Source organism: Parambassis ranga, unplaced genomic scaffold, assembly GCF_900634625.1.
Source record: "Parambassis ranga unplaced genomic scaffold, fParRan2.1 scaffold_22_arrow_ctg1, whole genome shotgun sequence".
NCBI lineage: Eukaryota > Metazoa > Chordata > Actinopteri > Ambassidae > Parambassis > Parambassis ranga.
The window spans coordinates 1,548,501-1,559,785 of record NW_021144778.1 but is presented as its reverse complement, the minus strand read 5'-3'; the positions used below and the strand labels follow the sequence as shown (position 1 = coordinate 1,559,785).

The 11,285-nt window shown below is 43.0% G+C and overlaps 2 non-coding genes across 2 annotated transcripts; both read left to right on the top strand.

The window, feature by feature from the left end:
• The first annotated feature begins 2,931 nt into the window (after positions 1-2,931).
• Positions 2,932-3,013, top strand: trnas-aga (transfer RNA serine (anticodon AGA)). Its single transcript has one exon. It is a non-coding gene; the product is annotated as a tRNA-Ser (tRNA).
• Positions 3,014-10,619: 7,606 nt separating this feature from the next.
• On the top strand, positions 10,620-10,701 carry trnas-uga (transfer RNA serine (anticodon UGA)). The gene has a single exon. It is a non-coding gene; the product is annotated as a tRNA-Ser (tRNA).
• Positions 10,702-11,285: the final 584 nt, after the last annotated feature.

Sequence of the window (11,285 nt, the reverse complement as noted above, 5' to 3'; positions counted from 1 at the left end):
CACTCTTTGCATTCTCTCAATCTGAACTGAACCACCAATGCTGTGCAATGCTGACATCTAGTGGTGGAATTGCAGGCTGCAGCTTCCTCATTCCAAAATCAATCCTCCTCCACATAAAGTCAGAAGCGGAGCGGCTGTTCAAAATAAAGGAGGAAGCACACACTCTGCAGGCTGCAAGGAAAGGAGCAGAGGACAAAACAAGAGAGGGAAGAGTCTGTGACACAGCTCAGCCTCATCTTACTGCACCACTGTTTGTCTTTTTCACATTGTGTCACAGAACACTTTTAGAGACGCAGGCTTCACGTCACTACAGCCTCCTTCATGCTGCAGCCTGAATGTTCACTGTGAGTCGCTCTGCGTACAAACGTCTGCTAAATGAGTTACAAACGTCAATATAATGACGTGATATAAAACGTAAACGTATAAAAACGTGAATGAAGCTGTAAAGTAGCTTGTTAGCTCATGCAGCAACAGTGTGTAGCTGCTATGCTAATGCTACTTTAGCTTGTTTAGCATTAAGCTAAGTGCTGCTGTTACAACTTACTATTAGAGTTAATGAGCTCTAAACCACAGCAGGAAAAACTAATGTATGTATTTAGTCTATTTAGTGTTTATTAATGCTCAGGTGTTTCTCTGTAAATGACAAGCTAGTGAATTATTGTCATATAGTTGTGTTATTTTATGGCTTTTATAAATGTTTTTCATCAGGTGCTGTGCTTAAACACCTGTCTGTGTCTCCTCATGAAGATGCCACAACCTCCACAGATGAAGGTATAATCTGGATTATTTACAGTGTTAGTTATCAGGCTGATCCTTATGGTCTTATACCACACAGGTCATGTGGAGCCCTGTGAGGACACTCCAGAGGACGTCCCAGCAGCAGTCCAACAACTTAGTTACTTTCCACCACTGTGGACAGTCTTCAGAGAGTACATATTTCTATGATGTATTTTGATTGTTTTTTATGTTTGATTATTTGTTATGTTTCCTTAAGATAATATTTTCATATGTGTGTTCCACATTATTTAAATAAAAGGTTGCTTATATAATCATCACTGTACATGTCTTTGTGTTTGGGGCGGCATTTCTATAGAATCTAGTAGCCCGTAGGGCCCCAGTGTTACCTTCTTGCCTAGGGCCCCTATAGTGTCAAGCAACGGCTCTGTCAGCGTCCGTATGCAAATGAGTCAGCACAGCGTAACTCTCTGTCTAAAAGCTGAGATGTGAGGGTCCGAGCGTACGTCACTGCAGCTCAGAGCACAACAAGAAAAACACACAGGCGCGGCATGTGAAACAGAAAATTGTACATACACATTTCAAATTGTTATGCAGAATAACGTGTGAGTAACAAACCGCTGCATCTGTATTATGTGATTATTGCGAGCTACAGCGCTATATGCAGCGAGTAATCAAACTATATACAAAGTTGTTCCTTCACAACAATAAAGTTCAACTTAACTCACTGTTTTGCTCCTGTTACCTTTTTATTTACGTACTGGTATGTTTTAGCGTAGCATGCGCCTTATAATACGATGTGCCTTGTGTATGTGCTGAGGACAGAAATAGACCCTGTAACAGACACTGCGCCTTATAAATCTGATGGTCGCGAAAATACGGTACTCACGCTGGCTCCATCTGGTGGACAATTTGTATATTACTACAGGTTTCATAGTAGGCCCTTCTCATAGAATTATTATGTAGCTCCCTCTGGTGGACACTATATATATATATATATATACTCACGCTGGCTCCCTCTGGTGGACCATTTGTATATTACTACAGGTTTCATAAGCTGTGTCCCAATTAAGGGACACATTTTAAGGCCACGTACGTCACAACGCTGCGCAAAGGCTGGGTCCTTCAAATGCGTCCTCCAAATGCGTCCTCCTTTTGCCTGAATTTGGAGGATCTACTTTTTGTCCAATAGTACAATGACGGACCAAGCGAGCGGCAGCGGCACCAGCACCGGCAGGAGTGCCGAATTCACATTTAAATGTAAGTAAAGGGCAGTAATTCGAGGGATTTTTAAAATGCTAGTAGTGACAGCGGCAATAAAAAAATGAGTTTTATATTTACAAACATGATGTCCTGTTGACACGAGGCGCTGTAAACTAAACGCTTTGATTGAATGTTGTTTCTTGTTGTTTACTGTAGTATAGTATAAAGTATAGTTCACGTGAGGAGCAATATTATGGTTATTATATCAAACGGTCATTCTGCCTGTTGTCATTTTGTTGTAGGAGGAGCAGAGGGAAACAGAAGAAACCTGACAATTGATAACGGAGGAGATGAGGCTGGAGAGGGAGGGAGAGGAGAAAGAGAGAGAGGGAGAGAGAGAGAGAGAGAGAGGGAGAGAGGGAGTAACTTCAACAGAGCGGCTTCCAAACAGCTTAAAATATGAAAAGCTATAAAATATGTATGTAATAGGTCAACACACACTGCTTGTAACAGGGATAATAAGTAAAGTTCTTTACAATAAATTCACATTCACATTTTATTATCACTTCACACATGGCACAGTATATATGGCAGAGAGTTAAAGGTGGAATATGTAGTCAGAGTTAATACCAAATATTGACACTAGGTGGCAGCACTTCAGCCTCCATCCACTGCTGCACTACCAGCACCACTCTCAGTGCTTTTTGTTTCCATTGACTGTACAACATGATTCAATCCATGTTATTTATATGACAAACTATGTGTAGTGTTTCTATGTGTGTAGCTGACATGTTGCTCAGCTTCCATTGGACACATATACTAGATGGAAGCTGCAGCAGGATTGGCTGATGACTGATCACAGGTGTGAACAATCAAACCTGCGAATGAAATGGAAAACAAGTAAAGGAGAGCCAACACCAAACTGGACAAGACCATGCACTCATGGACAGAACCAACCTGGGTCATCAGACTCTTCATCGTTACCTTTCGCCGGTTGTTGTGGCCGAGTGGTTAAGGCGATGGACTAGAAATCCATTGGGGTTTCCCCGCGCAGGTTCGAATCCTGCCAACAACGGTTCTTTTCATCTCCAAGATCACTTTATGCCCCTCCATCGTTTACACTTAACAAGTCTGATGTGTTAACAACGAGCTCTATGAAAAAGGTCATCTTGACCAGTCAGAGTGCTGCCATTTATATTGACTGTCTGAGGACCAAACCCTGGCACAGTCCATCTGACACTTCCAAAAACTATCATTTTAAAAACGCTGGACCGAGAGCAACTGGTGTGCAGTGAGGAGGCAAAGGATAAAACGTCCCAGCACATTTCAAACCCAGTTTCACCCTGAGGCAGAGACTGCTTCACCTTAAGGACAAAACACCTAGGGAAGGCAGATCTCAAGGTACTACAATAGTCAGAATGATTCATCATGTGGTGACCAGATGAAAAATCTCATCTCTGGCTCAAGACTTGAGACTTGTTGAGATAGCATAGACAGACACACTCTCAGTCTGTCCACATCAGTGTCAGGATGGCCGAGCGGTCCAAGGCGCTGCGTTCAAGCTGGGGAACATTCGTCCGTCTAAGATGGGGAAGAAGGGGGGAGAAGGGGGGAGAAGAAAAGAAGAGGAAAAAGAGGGGAAAAGGGAAAAATGAAAAAAGAAAGGAAAGTTGTGGAAACATATCTAATTTATGTACGTATTTCAGGATGCAGAAACTCAAATTGACACTTTTAGGATTTTACTTTGGACCACAGCTTGGATTCGAACCGGCAACCACAGGAATGCTAGTGTTGATCTGCATCTGCTACATTTTTGGCATCATTTTTACAAATGGACATATGGATAAACGTTTTAACAGTCTGCCTAAAGTAAACGGAGTGTTACTATTAAGCATGGACTCTCCCGTGTTGTACTCTATTTACCTTTGTTGCATAATACAGACCACAGACACTTGAATGAGACTGTTTCGGGTTTATTAACTCAAAATCATATTTTCTTACATCCCAAATAACGCTGTAATCCGACCCATATTTACAAATAAATGTCCCTTCAGTCCCAATCAAAAAGTAACAGGCAAACAGACGAACAAACAAAAAACTCCTCCTGGTGAACCCCACGCGGGATCCTCTCTCTCCCTGGGCGATCCTTGTCCATAAAAAAATGGTTATTGTCCGTATTTTTTTTTCGCATCACGGGTCCCTCTTACTCTCCCCGTTTTCCCGTTTTCCTTCACCTGTCTGCCACCGCTGTCCTTGGCGTCTCTCCTCCCCTGATGACAGTCCTTCGTCTCCTTTCACCCACAGCATGTCAGCTGGCAAAATAGATCACCCGACCCCCGCTGTCCTCACAACAATATAAAATAAAATATTACAAAGAATGCCGTCGCCTTGAGCGGCCTTTCTCTATAGGTAATAGGCATTAAGGGACAATGTTTATTTACAGGAAGACATTTCTATATGGCAATACACCATAAAATCTAAATAAAAAAAAATACTTATGTGGTAGTGCTTAAACGTGGGTGGAAATACTTTGATTCTCAGGTTTGGTGTTTAAACACTGCACCTTAAATAACATTAGTAAGCACCGAGTGGCAAAAGCAAAATCCACTTTGTGTAACGACCGTAACTCAACAAATCTATCAATCTATAAAAACGTCAACACAGTACAAGAGTTTACATCACACACAAACTTAAACTAGTGTCACACGGCACTGTAGCAAGTGTTTAATTACCGTACCGACTGTTTTTCTCGCTAGCTAGTGCAGAATGAATGACGACCGGTATGCGCCATACTGATTCTCTGCTCCAACATTTGTCCGCTGTGATTGGTCAAATGTTGGAAATGTTGGACAGTGGGGAAGAAATCCGCTAGCTCAGTGGTCCCCAACCACCGGGCCGGGGACCGGTACCGGTCCGTGGGTCATTTGGTACCGGGCCGCACAGAACGACTGAGCAAAAAAATATATTATTCATTATCTGAGTCTGAAAGCTGTTTCATTTATAAATCGATCAGATTCATCCGCCTGTGCCTTTAAGCACCTGCAGACGCTGGTCTCGGTCACGGGATACGGCCCCAAAATTAAGCCTAAAAGCAGCAAAAATAAATAAAAAACAAACGTCTTTGGAGAGCTTCTTCGGAAAGGGGAAAGACCTAACGAGGGGACAGAAGAAGAGGAGCCTACCCCTTCAAAGAAAAAGAAACCTGCATTTAAAAGACTATATCAGGAGTCCTATTTAAAATACGGATTTATTGCAACAGGTGATTCTCACACAAGTCCGCTCTGAGTGACATGTGGCGAAGCCTTCAAAACTGCTTTGGCACTTAAGACCAAGCACCCTGCATTAAAAGACAAGCCATGGAGTTTTTTGAAAGAAGAAAACGTGAACAAGAAGGACAGAAGCAATAAATGACGGCCAAAACAAAATGACGGAGTGGACTGGACATAAGAAACACGCTTCGGGTGTCATGTCTCCCATTATCCCCAGATGGGACCGCCTCATTGCTGAGAAAGCTCAAAGGCTCCCACTAATTAAGCATAAGAGTAAGTTGTCATTGTATGCACTTTGTTTTTATTTTATATATTTTTTTCTGTGCCGGTCCGTAAAAATATTGTTTTACATGATACCGGTCCGTGGTGCAAAAAAGGTTGGGGACCGCTGCGCTAGCTGATTGGGTGCACCTCCAGCAATTGAAGGCTTGTGATTGGCTCTTGTGTCCAACATTTTCCAACATTGTACGGACGATCCTTCGCCAGCTGGCATTCAGGTTGCAGTCTCCACTGGAGGCGTGGGTTCAAATCCCACTCCTGACAGTTCTGTTTATTTCCTCTGGAGGGGAAATAAGTAATCATTTAAATAATTTATCCTCTGGAGGGGAAATAAGTAATCATTTGAGACATTGACTGACTGAGATTCTAACCCAGACCACAGAAGCCAATTGGATGATTTCATCTGATATGATGAGACATTACACCAAACCTACAGGGGTTCTTCCTGTTTTTTTTTGCCACTGTTGCCCTTAAGGAGGTTCAGTCTCTGGCTCTGATTGGATGACGTCACAGGCTGCTGTCAGGTTAGGGATTTAAGTCCGGAATTTTGTCTACCATTCTGGAATCCTGTCTACCATTCTGGCATGGATGGATGTCTATTCTGGTATGCTGCCGCTCGTTCTAGATTTCTGCCTTTCAATCTGGAATGATTTTCATTCCAGAATGCTGTCTTGCTGACTTTTGTCCCGGAATGTTGCCTTCCATGTCGGAATGCTGACTTCCATGACATCCCAGGCCGCTGTCGGGTTAGGGGTTTAATTCCGGAATTTTGTCTACCATTCCGGAATCCTGCCTATTATTCTGGAGTGGGTGGATGTCTATTATGGTATGCTGCCACTCATTCTAGATTTCTGCCTTTCATTTGGGAATACTTTCTTTTATTCTGGAATGCTTTTCATTCCAGAATGCTGTCTTGCTGACTTCTGTTACGGAATACTGACCTCTGTTCCAGAATACTGACTGTTATTCGGGAATTCTGCCTATCCTTCCGGAATACTGATGTCTATTCTGGTATGCTGCCACTTATTCTAGATTTCTGCCTTTCATTGCGGAATTTTGACTTTCAAATTCAAGTTCAAATTAGTTCAATTACCATAGCTTATCTGAGCATAGTCTATGGAGTTAAGTCAACCCAGCATGTCATGAGCAACAGAGAGCAAAACAACACAGACTCTGCTGCTGGGAGTGGGCTCACCTGTATGTGCGCCCATGTGTCAGCATGTGTGTTTGTGTGCGCACACGTTTGCGTGTGTGTATGCGCATCAGGCCGCTGCAGACAGCTGCAGTGAATTTTAAAAACACCACCATGTAGACAGAAACGCATAAAATAAACTGATAGCAGAGATGGCACAAGAGGACTAATGGGTGGCGCTGCCGCGAGTGCCGCAAGTTTCTAAATTCACACTGTTGTCCTGCTTGTTGTGTAGTCCGTGTTGTTGCTAATACACCAGTAAACATTCACCCCTTCACACACACACACGCAAATGTTCTCTTGCTGCCTCATATATCCACCCACTGACAGTTAACATTAGCTGTGTCCCAATTCAGGGTCTGCATCCTTCGGAGGACGCAGCCTACGCGGTCTCAGGAGGCCGCGTCCTCCTGAGGATCCTCCGGAGGATCCTCCACCGTTGGTAAATGGGACGGTCTGGCCTTCAAATCACTTCCTGATTGTGGCGCGACGTCATAAATTTTGCCCCGGGAAAAACAAAAGCAGCGACAGCGACACAACACGGACACACAACAAGCAGGACAACAGTGTGGATTTAGACATTTGGAATTTTTTAATATATTTATTTGTTGTTGGAGGAAGAGGAGAGGCGGCTCCAGCGGCAGCAAAACCTGTGACGGCTCATTTTCTTCAGGCTGGGAGAGCGCAGTGGGGAGGTGACGGTAAGCTGCTGTTTAACCATATTATTGATCATAATTAATATACCGGTTACTGAGCAAACGCTAGATATATAACCAGTAGATAGACAAATATGATTAAATGTAATTTATATTTTATTCAATCGTAAGACTTGATACAGGGTCTGTATTAAACCACTGCTTTAATGTGTCATTAAGCATCAGGTCTGTCACTGCACCAGAGAATTACTGCTGGGTGGAGGAGAGTGGGGCTCCCTGCAGGACCAGCTGTCTGTCCTGGAGGAGGTGTACTGACCATCATCACCTTTGGAGGGTGAGGATACATATTTTATAGCTTTTCATATTTTAAGCTGCGTTGGAAGCCGCTCTGTTGAAGTTATTATTTTTATTTTTGCCCTTTTTAAAAACATCTTTAGTAACATGGCAGCCGCCGATCGTCAGCTCTGCAAACCCTGATGGACGATGTGGTGGACAGAGGAGACAGGCACCCCCCTCCCCCAGATGATGTCCCACTCACAGCCAGAGGACTCCAAGGTCTTCACCGTGGCATCATCCAGTCCAGCAGCACCAAGGACTCCTGCTCAGCTAAACATTTATATATATGTTCTTTGTGAATAGTATTTTCTGCTGATCTTTATAAATAATAAACTGCACATTTTCATAATGCCCACTGGTAAATAGTTAGAAATGTTCTGTGTCTTTGTAAATATTGTACATAACAGAACAATAAATGATTTACTGTGGTCACTGAGAAGTTGTTCAAAAGTTTACTTCAATTATAAATAGGTAATGAAACACATGATGTAACAAGGTGAGAAGAGTTTAAGAACACAGAGACAAGAACGATTTAATATACAATTTAATAAGTAACATTTAAATAACAGAACATAAAATCACTGCTGTCCACCATCCTCTGTATGAGCTGAGGTCTGTCCGTTCTTTCTCTGCTCTCCCTCTCTCTCTCTCTCTCTCCCTCCCTCTCTCTCCAGCCTCATCTCCTCCGTTATCAATTGTCAGGTTTCTTCTGTTTCTCTCTGCTCCTCCTTCAACAAAATGACAACAGGCAGAATGACCGTTTGATATAATAACCATAATATTGCTCCTCACGTGAACTATACTTTATACTATACTACAGTAAACAACAAGAAACAACATTCAATCAAAGCGTTTAGTTTACAGCGCCTCGTATCAACAGGACGTCATGTTTGTAAATATGAAACTCATTTTTTTAATGCCGCTGTCACTACTAGCATTTTAAAACTCTCGAACTAATGCTCTTTACTTACATTTAAATGTGAATTCGGCACTCCTGCCGCTGCCGCTCGCTTGGTCCGTCGTTGTACTATTGGACAAAAAGTAGGCCCGCAAAGCATTGTGGGATATTTAAGGCCACGAAGGATGGTAGCGATGCGTCCTCCAAATTCAGGCAAAAGGAGGACGCATTTGGAGGACGCATTTGAAGGACCCTTCGACTTTTGGCGAATTGGGACAGCCTTCGCGCAGCTTTGTGACGTAAGCGGCCTTAAAATGCGCACTCTGAAGGATGCAGACCCTGAATTGGGACACAGCTTTTGTCAGGGGGTTGTTAGAGGGAGGACACAAATGCAGACTTAGCCGGAGGTGAAAGCAAACTCAGTGTTTTATTGCAGGCTAGGTTCGGTACACAGAAGTTCAGTCCGCGAGGCAGAGGTAACACAAAGGGCAAGGCAAAAACAGTAGTCCGATCAAAACAGGTGATACACAGGAAAATCCAAAACTTACTCGAAAACTCACTGGGGAAATCACAAGAGCAGAAGGCTACTTGGATGGCTGTGTCGCAGGATAACTCACAAAACGAACTGGCAACAAGGGGCAGGAAACACACAGGCTTTATACACAGGAGGGCGGGAAGACAATTGGACACAGGTGAAGCACATTAGGGTGGAGCAGGTAATCACAGGAGGGGGAAGGGAGCACACATGAGGAAGGGGAAGTAAACAGAACTGAAACACAAGGGGGAGATCAAGTTTCCAAAATAAAACAGGAAGTGACTAGTAAAACTAAAACTAATACAAACAGAAAATGAACTACAAAATAAAATACCTGGCTGAAACCATGACAACCATGGTAACAAGATCATCAGTGCCCACCTGTCAGTGATCAGAATGTTATGATTAATTGGTTCATGTTACCTGAAATCCATTGGGGTCTACAAATTCAGTTCAAATCAAGTTCAAGTTCAAATCCTGCCAACAACGACACACGTTTTCAGATGTGTCTCTTGCCCAGATAACTTCTCAGAATTTGGATGGGGTGTCATCATTGACACTAAAAACTATGGACAGAGCTTCCGTGACGTCACCCGTTTGTTTCTGAAGAGCCGTTTTGAGGCTCGGTGGGAGTGTCAGCTAACAGATGAGTCACCTGACCACCTGGCTTTTGGTATAAATGTGGCAGTGCTACAAACAGGAAGTAAAGAGTGATGCAATCCATCGGTGATATTAGCACAACAATGATTCTTTTCCATTTGTCTAATACAATATTTAGCAGCATAAAGACTGTTTGAGGCCTCACAAAGTGAGGAAGGTCTAAAAGTATGAACTAACCTTCAGCATGATACCTTGATGCTTCACATCAGTCTTTCTGCTTCTCTTGTGCTGTCTGACATCTACTGAAGTCTCACTTTCTGTTTGAGGAACATACTCTTCCTCACTGATCTCACAAAGTGATGAAGACTCTTCTGATGTGTTTTCAGCCTAACATGAATGAAAGGTTGATTATTATTGTTCATGTCTTGGATGTTTAGTAGTTGTCAGATCATGGTTTGGAAGAGGCTCCACAAAGAAGAACATTTCAGTGCCTGTCTAAGTGAACCATCACAGTGGACTTGTGTTTGTAATCAGCATGTCATTCACTGCCATGCAGCCAGCTGTGTAGTAATACTGCTGATAGAAGTGTCAGTGAGAGCAGCAATTAATTCAAATAAATTAATTAAAATTAGTGAGAGCAGGGAATTCTGCCTATCATTCTGGAATACTGATGTCTATACTGGAATGCTGCCACTTATTCTAGATTTATGCTTTTCATTCCGGAATTTTGACTTTGACTTAACTTTCTGTGATAGCTGTCTGTCAGACTCTGGGCGGCGCAGATTTACCTTCGAATGAAATGGAAACAAGTAAAGGAGCACCAACACCAAACTGGACAGGACAACCTGGACAAGACCATGCACTCATGGACAGAACCAACCTGGGTCATCAGACTCTTCATTGTTACCTTTTCCTAGTTGTTGTGGCCGAGTGGTTAAGGCGATGGACTTGAAATCCGTTGGGGTTTCCCCGCACAGGTTCGAATCCTGCCAACAACGGTTCTTTTCATCTCCAAGATCACTTTATGCTCCTCCATGTCTGAGGACACAGTCCATCTGACACTTCCAAAAACTGTCATTTTAAAATTGCTGGACCGAGAGCAACTGGTGTGCAATGAGGAGGCAAAGGATAAAACGTCCCAGCACATTTCAAACCCAGTTTCACCCTGAGGCAGAGACTGCTTCACCTTAAGGACAAAACACCTGGGAAAGGCAGATCTCAAGGTACTACAATAGTCAGAATGATTCATCATGTGGTGACCAGATGAAAAATCTCATCTCTGGCTCAAGACTTGTTGAGATAGCATAGACAGACACACTCTCAGTCTGTCCACTTCAGTGTCAGTGAAGATTTCAGATTGTTTATTAAGTGTTCATCCTTGAGCTTTTCCAAACTTGTTGTGGACAGCACACTTTTCATGTCAGGATGGCCGAGCGGTCCAAGGCGCTGCGTTCAGGTCGCAGTCTCCACTGTTTTATCTTATCTTATCTTCTCTTATCACTCTCTGACACAGTGCTCGAGTAGGAAATCTAGTGGTGAAAAAAATGAATTGCGGTGTGTGTTATTGGTTCATGGATTGTTT